The following is an 11,030-nucleotide window of genomic DNA, read 5'->3' as shown; positions in this document are numbered from 1 at the left end:
CGCATTAGTCGCGGTAAGCCCAACACTCACCTAGGGACGACCCCCTTAAGAAGGCACATGAGCAGCTATCACCGAGCCGAGTGGGAGCAACGGAACACACAAAGCCACACTGCAGACTCTCACCGTCCAGCCTCGTCTTCTACTTCTCCTTCTCCTCTCTCCTCACAATTGTCCTCCACTCCACCTTCCATCACGCCAAGCTCACGTTTTTCTGCAAAAAGGCAGGCTTCCGCTGGCCTAATGTTCAAGCGTAAAAAAATGATGATGCCGGATAACCCTCTTGCCCAACGGTTGACGGCTGTCTTGTCAGAACTCATAGCCCGCCAACTACTGCCATATAAACTAGTCGACTCGGAGGCCTTTCGCAAATTTGTGGCCATTGGAACACCACAATGGAAGGACCCAGGAAGGAAGTATTTCTCACAGAAGGGCATCCCAGAGCTATATGGCCATGTTCAGCGGCAAGTGAATGTATCTCTGGCTCACAGTGTCGGTGCCAAGATACATCTGACCACAGACACGTGGTCTAGCAAACACAGGCAGGGAAGGTATATCACTTTTACTGCCCACTGGGTGAACCTTCTGACGGCCGTCAAGCATGTAACCCATGGCACCCGTGTAGATTTGGTTTTACCGCCAAGGATTGCATGCAGGCCTGACTCTTCTTCTCCTCCTCCTCCTACTCCATCCTCCTCCCTCTCCTCCTCAGCTGACTCCTCCTTTTCCGCTGCTAGCGTCTCTTCCGCTGCGCCGCCCAAGCTCCCCAGAACCTATTCGACATGCCAGGTGAGACGTTGCCATGCCGCGCTGCGTCTGTTGTGCCTGGAAGCCAAGAGCCACACTGGCCCGGCACTCCTTTCAGCTTTGCGTTCACAGGCAGATCAGTGGCTAACACCGCTCAATTTGACAGTTGGTAAAGTGGTGTGTGACAACGGTGCCAATCTGCTTAGCGCATTGAAACAGGGCAAAATCACGCACGTGCCATGCATGGCACACGTCTTAAACTTGGTCGTGCAGCGATTCGTTGTCAAATACCCTGGGGTCCAGGACATCTTGCGGCAGGCAAGGAAAATCTCGGCCCATTTCAGAAGATCTTACACAGCCATGGCTCGCCTTGTTGACATTCAGCGGCGACACAATCTGCCGGTCAGACGTCTTATTTGCGATTGCCCGACGTGATGGAACTCAACCTTCTATATGCTTGATAGGCTGCTCCAGCAGAAACGTGCAGTTAACGTCTACCTGTATGAACTCTGAGGCAGAACCGGTTCTGGGGAGCTGGGGTTTTTTTCACCGCGCCAGTGGCTGCTCATGTGTGACGCATGCAGACTTCTGCGGCCATTTGAGGAGATCACCAAACTGGTCAGTCGCAGCCATGGCACCATCAGTGACATGGTACCTTATGCCTTCTTTATGGAGCGTGCATTGCGTCGTGTCATTGATCAAGCTGTGGAGGAGCAGGAGCGGGAAGATGAGGAAGTCGCAATGCTGGATGAATTCCCAGGGGGGCTACTCTATCTGAGACAAGTCAACAACAGGAGTCTGAAGAGGAGTCAGAGGAGGATGGTGCCGGGGGGGATGAGGAGGAGCAAGAAGAGCATGCTTTAAACCTTTCTGGGATCCCTGTTGTGCGTGGATGGGGAGAGGAGAATGAAGAGGACGACATTATACTGGATGATGAGCAGGAGCCAGGCCACCACACCGCTTCCACTTTAGTGCAAATGAGGGCCTTCATGCTCCAGTGTTTTAATAGCCCCCGTATAAAAAGCATAAGGGTCAAGGACCAGTTCTGGGTGGCAACGTACTTAGACCCCCGGTACAAACACAAAATGGCGGAAATGTTACCGCCGTCACAGAGGGCTGTCAGAATGCAGCACTTCCAGGCCTTGCTTCGAGAAATGCTGCATTCTGCTTTTGCGTGCGCTGGCAGAGGAGCAATTCCCACTCCCAGAGAAGGAGTTGCGGGTACCAATCCAACAGCGCCTGCAAGAAGAGGCCGGTTTGAAGATGTGTTGGTGACTTCGGATATGAGGTCATTCTTTCAGCTGACCCATCGACAGGTGTCATCCGGATCCAGCATCAGGGAACGCCTAGACTGTCAGGTGTCCGACTACATCGGGTTAACGGCCGATGTGGACGCTCTGAGGAGTGATGAACCCCTGGACTACTGGGTGGGCAGGCTTGACCTCTGGCCAGAGCTTCCCCAATTTGCAATCGAACTGTTGGCTTGCCCCTCATCCAGTGTCCTGTCCGAAAGAACGTTCAGCGCAGCAGGGGGGATCGTGACCGATAAGCGTACTCGCCTAACTCACGACAGTGTTAACTACCTCACATTTCTAAAAATGAATGAGGCATGGATCTCGGAGGAATTCAACACATGTGACCAGTAGACCATGTATATGTCTATAAACAATTTTTTTAATCAAGCACAGAGACCTTCTTTCTTCATTTGGCTCACTTCCTTGTCCAAAAAAAGCACACCGTACTATATGCCCGTACCCTCCTCTTTGAAGAGGTTGAGCGGTGTCATATTTCTACTGGGCCTGCTTATTATGAGGGGCTCCCACCATCCCTGTGCTGTGCTGACATCCTCCTGGGGCTGTACCTCTTCTGTGCATATTATGAGGGGCTCCCACCATCCCTGTGCTGTGCTGACTTCCTCCTGGGGCTGTACCTCTGCTGTGCATATTTTGAGGTGCTCCCACCATCCCTGTGCTATGCTCATTATGAGGGGCTCCCACCATCCCTGTGCTGTGCTGACTTACTCCTGGGGCTGCTTATTATGAGGGGCTCCCACCATCCCTGTGCTATGCTGACATCCTCCTGGGGCTGCTTATTATGAGGGGCTCCCACCATCACTGTGCTATGCTCATTATGAGGGGCTCCCACCATCCCTGTGCTGTGCTGACTTACTCCTGGGGCTGCTTATTATGAGGGGCTCCCACCATCCCTGTGCTATGCTGACATCCTCCTGGGGCTGCTTATTATGAGGGGCTCCCACCATCCCTGTGCTATACTGACATCCTCCTGGGGCTGCTTATTATGAGGGGCTCCCACCATCCCTGTGCTATGCTGACTTCCTCCTGGGGCTGCTTACGGTGCAGGTGTCATTCCTTTATATCACGGTGCTGATGTCAGTGCTCTCTGTCATGGTGCTGCTGTCAGTGCTGTATATCACGGTGCTGGTGTGAGTGCTTTATGTCACGCTGCTAATGTCAGTGCTCTCTATCACGGTGCTGTTGTCAAATCCCTCTATCACGGTGCAGGTGTCATTGCTGTATGTCACGCTGCTGGTGATCATCTCCTGCACCCTCTTCTTTGCCTACCCTGGTCCCTGAGCTTCCCTCTCCTCCATTGCCTTCATGCGCTCCATAGTCCTGAATTGTCACAACAATTTCCCATATAAAAAAAGAATGCTTGTAGTTGTCGATCCCAGATTCACCTCATACATGTGTTATGTCATTGGCCATGTGGTGGGACTATGTTTGCACAACTATTAATTATTTTGTGGCTGCAAATTTGACCTGTAGGTTTGCGAAGTTCGCCTCCCATTGAAGTCAATGGGGCCCGCCGCGAACGTTCCGGTTCGCGAACTATCGGCCGCGGTCCGCGTTCGCGAAACGTCCCGTCAGAAGTTCGTCCATCACTAGCGGTGACATCGCATATCCCATAATGTTTTTGATACTGACTGTATCTCCAAGTTATTTTTTTAATACTTATATGCTTTTTGTGCTACTTTAAAGGACCTGACGAAGTGGAGTTTCCCGTGAAACGCGTAGGCCACATGTCTGACATTCTCTACCAAGATCTGCACACCCTGGACCAAAAGAAACAGTAAACTGTATTCTATTTCAGATTGTAATCTGTCCTTATGGTTTCCATCCATGGATGGCGAACAAAGTTTTTCTACATTGTTTTAAAACTGCGATATAGATTGTTATTTCAACCCCACCGAGGCACACTCAAAGTCCTACTCTACTTTATTTTTAGTTTGAATTTTGCATTTCTCAGGGACGATGCCTCTGTGGAGTTATAATTCTCTCATGCTTACCCCCACCCCCATATTTGTATTCATTGAGTCCAACTTGTTCTGTATCTGCAAACTTCCTACAATACTTTATAAATACAGGTTAGAACATTGAGATACCTGGAAGAGTCATCAAGTTTTTTCAGAGAATAGAACAATCAACAATAGATAGTGAGCTTTGTATTTGACAAACATAAATAATTTATACATTCTATTAGGTATTATTTTTCAGTAATAAAAAACAAAGCTAACAGGATAAAGTAAAAGTGAACAATTAACATTAATGACAACTTCAATTGATACATACAGTCAGCATTTTACCATTTTGTAGCTAAATTGAGGCTCAATGTACATTAGCATTTTTTTAAGCTCCTAGAAGCTATTAGCATTTTTTCAGGTCCTAAAAGCTAAATAGTGTTATCCTATGTATCTATGCACACTACATTAGGCTACTAGTGTTTTTTTTAACTTCAGTATCTAGGAGTAGAAAAAATATATATTTTGTAGAGTTTTTCGGTGCATTTTTCAAGACGAAAAATAATGCTGAATTCTTCAAAATGCTACTAAAATGCCAACAGATTTTTTGGAGTTTTTTTCTCTTTTTTTCCTTCATGCACTGTAAAAACGCTAAGTCTGGGTTCACATCTATGTGGCTGCACTTGATGCGTTTTTCCAGACACGTTTTGCAGTGCATTTTTAATCCAGCGTTTATGCGTTTTGTATGCAGTTTTCGTTTAACGTTTTTGACGAGGACAAGGGTCTCTTCCCGATAGCCCTGGCCAGCGGTTGTCAGGGTCTGCAAGCTGGGGGTTTATCTGAATATGGAAGCCCCCCTTTAAGCAAGGGGCACCCAGATCCTGACCCCCTCCCCCTATGTGAATGAGAATCAGGTACATCGTACTCATACCCATTCACCAGAAAAGTTAGTGAAATGTTAAAAAAAAAAAAAAAAGTTTTTTGAGAAGTCCTTTATTAATAAAATAAGTCTGAGCTGTCTTCTCCCACTGCCGTCTTTCCCCTTCTGTCCTCACAAGGGGCAGGTTCTCCGGAGCGATGTCATTGGATGACCACGCCCCCTGCCTATGCAAGAGGTGCCAGACAGCAGGAACATCGTAATGGAGAAAGACAACTTAACGACAAGACCAGCATTTTTTTGTTTTTCATCGGGTGACCAGCGGCGATGAAGAAGACAGCAGCAGCAAGGAGGAAGACAACACCAGGAGATGACAGCTCGGGGAGAAGACAGCACCGGGAAGAAGATGGCAGAAGAAGAAGAAGGCAGCAGAAGAAGACGATGGCACCGGGAGAAGACAGCTCAGAGTTAATTTTACTAATAAAGGACTTTAAAAAAAAAATGTTTTATTTTTTTATTTTATTTTTTTACACATTTCACTGCTTTTTCATGTTTTCATGATATACCCAATTCCCATTCACAAGGGGGGCTGGGATCTGGGGGCCCCGTTCTTAAAGGGGGGTTTCCAGATTCCGATAAGCCCCCTGCCCGCAGACCCCAAGAACCACTGGCCAGGGTTGTCCTCATCAACATGAGGGGGCAACGTGCTTTGGGGGGGAGCAGAGCCCCCATGTCCCAAGCACCCACCTCCATATGTTGAGGGCAAGCAGCCTGGTATATACCTACCGGGGGCATGCTCAGAAAAGGGTCTGGTATCGATTTTGGGGGGACACCCCTCCCCCCCCCCCCCCCCCCCAACGTTTTTTTCTTGATTTTTTTTTCTGCCGCCAACTTTTTCTTTTTTACATTCAGCTGTCAGCAGGGAACCCCGCTGACAGCTGAAGACTCATCGGTTGTTAAGGATGCAACAACCGGCTTACAGGCCCCCTGCTTAGCAACCAGCTATATACAGTGTTAACTTAAAAACTACAAAAAGCAAAACACATAAAAAAAAACACATCACAAACACAACACTTGTGTTTCTGGTACATTGAAGTTGATTCCCCCACAAATCGTGGGAAAAAAATCCCAGACCCTTTCCAAAAAAGCACCGGATGCAAAACGCATAGATGTGAACTTGTACCATAGTGCGTTTCTGCAAACTGAAAAACACACTAGTACACACTGAACCTAGGGTAGCTGCTCAAAGCTACTAAAATCACTACTACAAACCTGCACAAAAATTCTATTATCAGCTTTCTTCATCCAGTGTTTATGTTCTAGCATTTTGTGAGCTTATAAAAAAAAGCTAGTTTGCATGGAGCCTTAATATCTACCCATCGAATAGCTGTAATCAGTGGCGGCTGGTGAAGTTTTAGGATGAGGGGGCGCAAAACCCTGCCCCCTCCATGTTTGGTCCTTCCCACTTATAAGCCACACCCCTTATAGAATCCACCCACTCCGTCCCCTGTATGCCACTTGCTTCCACACATAGTGTCAGGAGTATACAGCTCAGCTTCACAGCACAGAGTATACAGCCCCAGCATCACAAATCATGGTATATAGCGCAGCCTTACAGATCGGCGCAAACAAACTGAAAAATTACACTGTTAGTAATGAAGGACTCTAAATGGGCATTCATCAGGTGATTATGTGTCATTCCTGCTAGATAAAATATATAAAATGTTAATGTTTAAGTCAACTGTTAAAGAATGCAATAAATGTACCACGAATCAGTGAATTTTTTTAAAACAGTAAACAAACTTTATTGCACAACAAACAGCAACAAAAAAACTCTGAATCAGAGTAAAGGTGACTGGACACAAATGAACGCCACATTAACATTAGCGCCAGTAAAATTATTTGAAAATAAATTTTGCTCTCCTTTCTTTCTGGCTTGCAAAATTCTCAATGACCTTCTGGTTGAAATTAGTCATCTCTGTCACCACTCTTTTGCATGGACAACATGGCCAATGCATTCAGATTTTCCTGGGTCATGCCATTTCTCAAAAAAGTCTTAATCCTTTTTAGGTTGAGAAGCACCTCTCAGCTTCTGCTGTGGTCATGGGTGTGGTGATGAGAATCTTCAGAAGAGTGACAGTCCCTCTAAATGAGTTTTTAAGATTGTTCTCCATAAACAGCTGGAATAGGTCCACAGCACCATTACATTTTCTGAGCTCATCTGTGTGGTAGATGTGACTAAGCTCTGTCTTTAACTTGCTCTTATTGAGCAATGGATAGGCCTTCAAAGTCTTACTCAGTGCATCCTCCGGAAACTCCATTGCGTACTGATCAAACCTGTCTACTTGAAGAAAGGTGGCACTAGCAAGGTGGTTTGTGAAGGAGAAACGTTGTATGGTATCACAGACCTATAGATTGGAGGATAAAACAAAATTATGTAGTGATGGCAAATGTCAATGTCATCTCTATTAGCTCCCTGAGCATCAGAAATGCATGAAACTTGACAAACTGATCGTCCTTCATAACTTAAAACTGGTCATTTTAAATGTTCAGTTTTAAGTTATAAAGGGAGATCAGTTTCAGTGCTTTTGAATCCATAACTTCTCAGAACTCCATACACATGGACAACACATTCTTAGTAAATATTTCAGGTTTCATGCATTTCTGATGCTCAAGCAGCTAACACAGATGAAGGCTGTAATACTCATGTTATCCACTAGAGGGAATAACAAATCCTTTTAGATCACATCATTTTTATATGAATATTGTGTTAGACAAATATTTTTCTTTCCAATCTTCATATCTATAAGGGCCGGTTCGCACTGCGGGCGATGCGAGGCGACACCGACTTGCCTCGCCGCGACCTCAGCGGCGATTTGCAAATGACTTCTGTATAGAAGTCAATGCAAGTCGCCCCGAGGTCGCCCAGAAGTAGTACAGGAACCTTTTTTCTGAGTCGGAGCGACTCGAGTCGCTCCTCTCAGAACGGTTCCATTGTACAGAACGGGGGCGAATTGTCAGATTGCGGCGAGGCAAGTCGTGTCGCCTCGCATCGCCCGCAGTGTGAACCGGCCCTAAGAGGGAGCTATCAAAAAGACATATTGCAACAAATAAAAACTCACCTTAGATGCAATGCGTTTATGTTCTCCTGGATTCAGCGAGCACCGCCTCCTCGGTTGAGAACCACCTTGACTGCTTTGGTCAACCAGAGATGGGATAGAATCTCTGCAAAATGTATGAACAACAACACCACCACATGAAAAGGAGGAATACAGCTGCTACCTGATCTTCTGTATGTCCTTCTGGAACTGCTGGATGCTCCCCTTAATGTGGACTGAATCTATGTCCTTCTTATGTAGTTTGGCATAGAGGAGGTCCACATGGGGCATGATGTTGTGGAAAAGTGTCAGAAAAAATGTAAAATCCTGATTATCCAGAGAGTACGGCAAAGCCTGCTGCCTCTCTCATGGTAACAAGGTCAAAGTCATCTGAGTCATGCATTGTTTCAAAACAGCGGATGGAGGTCCTCTCTGTGCTCAAACACCATATTGACGGCACGGCTGTGGAAGTTCCATCTGACACTGCTTGATGTCGGTAGTCTATTGGCAACCATTTTATCAAGAACATCTGTGCGTTTGGGTGATCTGGCAAAAAAACTGGCAAATTCTCCAAGGTTACCAAAAAATAGTCTCACTTTTGAGAAGTGGCCTGTTGCATTATCAGATTGAGCTGATGTGCATAGCATTAGATGTAATGGGCATTTGGGTACACATCTTGAATTTTCTTTTGAACACCTGAAGTGGCACCCCTCATCACGCTGGCTCCATCATATGCTTGGGAGATTAGTTTATTCTTCTGATCCTCTGGAAGGATGACAGCAAGGCACTCTTGTAGTGCTGTAGCGATGGAATACGATGTGGTTGAAGGCAGAGGAATAAACCCAAAAAACCTCTCCTGTACGCTGTTTTTGGCATCAATGTAGCGCAGTACAATCACAAGTTGGCACTGTGTGGCAATATCGGTGGTCTCGTCGGCCTGGATTGAGATGAAATAACTGTTCCATGCTTCTTGATTAATGTGCTCCTTCACAACAGACAACATACAGTCCAACAGCTCGTTCTGCACAGTTTTTGGAGCTCCCTTAAAAACAGTGGCATTCAAAACTCCATCAAGTGAAGCAACACCGACCAAGCCACGGAATATCCCAGAATTCTCTGATGTCTCGCTCTCGTCATGACCACGAAAAGCTAGCTCAAATGCACCACAAAATTTCACGCAGTCTATTATTCTAGACAGGATGTGTTGATTTTTTGTGACCTCTTCATTGTGTCTTCTAATGGCAATTCTGTAGCCTGCATCTAGCTGTTCACCAATGCTACGCTTCCCAAAAACACTCGAGCCTCATAATATTGTCAAGATGGCTTTGGGTAAGTTCATGCCACTTGCACTTTTCAGTGAGATGCTTTAGGTCGCAAACACCTGTTGATCTCCACAATGTGTCAGTGCCATGACTGAAAAAGCAAACAGGGAAAACAATAATAGGCATTAGTCACATCACCTCCAGCTAGCCAACTCAATTTGCTATTTGAAGTGGCGGAAAAGCTTCGAGAGTAAACTCAACCATGATCACTTGACCTCTGCTGAATTTGCAATTTGGGTTCATGTGGTCCAAGATCCTTTATACTCTTTTTTTCCCCCATCATCTGAATGCCTTGTGAAAGGCACTTGCTTCAATGATAGAACCAAATTGTGATTTGGAAGCGCCACCCATGTTAACTCAAAGTGCAAGTCTATGCACTTGCCTGGCCAGTCTATCGCGCCAGAAGCTGTGGCGCGATCGGCTGCGCTACACAGAGCGAGTTTTTTGGGGCAAATGAAGCGCCTCGTCTGCAATCTCGTGATTGCATAGATGTTGCACTTCCCATATTGCACTGCGCCAGGCGCCAGGACACAGTGCACATAAGGACGTTTTTTTTTTTTTTAAATTGTATTTATTTTTTGACTGCATGGGGGGGGTGGCGCATGGACGGGCCGCCACTGGCTGTAATTATCAAACCTTGCATTCATCTTCTACTCCTGGCTGCTCTGTAGGGAAATACTTAATTACATAGATCATTATCCTCTGGATGTCCTGAATTTAAACCTATCAAAATAACACCATTATCTTCTCTCCGCCACGGCATTTGAAGGGTGGTTGCAAAAATAATGTGGATATAGGGTGCAGGCCCCTGAGAAATACTGTAGAAACATACTATATACCGAAATACTTTATTTAGCAAATAGACTCTCTTTTTCACGCTTGTCCATAGATGTCAGGGCAAGGTCATCAGGTGCCCACGCTGGAGATGCCAAACTGCACCACCTTTCCTTCCCCTGGTATCTTGCAAATTAGTCCATGTCTTTCCAAGACAAGAAAATGAACTTCAGAATGAGGGACACTTGAGGAAAATATGGCAAATATGGGTGTGGCCAAAAATATGATAGTGAGAGGCGCTTAAGGGGCATCATTAAACAAAACTCGGGCTTCCTTGTACCTAGAAAACATGTTGTTTTATTGTTCCACAAGCAGTCTTATGGATACATACAAACACCAGCACATTCATTTTAAAAAAAGGATAAAATAATGCAAGGTTTTGGAGTGAATTACCTACACAGTGCAGGGTTCTGGGATAAGCTATGTACAGAGTGCAGGGTTCTGAGATAAGCTATGTACAGAGTGCAGGCTTCTGGGATGAGCTATGTACAGAGTGCAGGCTTCTGGGATGAGCTATGTACAGAGTGCAGGCTTCTGGGATGAGCTATGTACAGAGTGCAGGCTTCTGGGATGAGCTATGTAAAGAGTGCAGGCTTCTGGGATGAGCTATGCACAGAGTGCAGGCTTCCGGGATGAGCTATGTACAGAGTGCAGGCTTCTGGGATGAGCTATGTACAGAGTGCAGGCTTCTGGGATGAGCTATGTACAGAGTGCAGGGTTCGGGGGTGAGCTATGTACAGAGTGCAGGGTTCGGGGATGAGCTATGTACAGAGTGCAGGGCTCTGGGATGAGCTATGTACAGAGTGCAGGGTTCCGGGATGAACTATATACAGGGTGCAGGGTTCTGAGGTGAGCTCTATAAAGGGTGCAGGGTTCTGGGATGAGCTACGTACAGA

The sequence above is a fragment of the Lithobates pipiens genome, unplaced genomic scaffold (assembly GCF_037356315.1).
Source record: "Lithobates pipiens isolate NorthernLeopardFrog02 unplaced genomic scaffold, aLitPip1_a1.2 Scaffold_28, whole genome shotgun sequence".
Lineage (NCBI taxonomy): Eukaryota > Metazoa > Chordata > Amphibia > Anura > Ranidae > Lithobates > Lithobates pipiens.
This window is presented reverse-complemented; position numbering follows the sequence as displayed.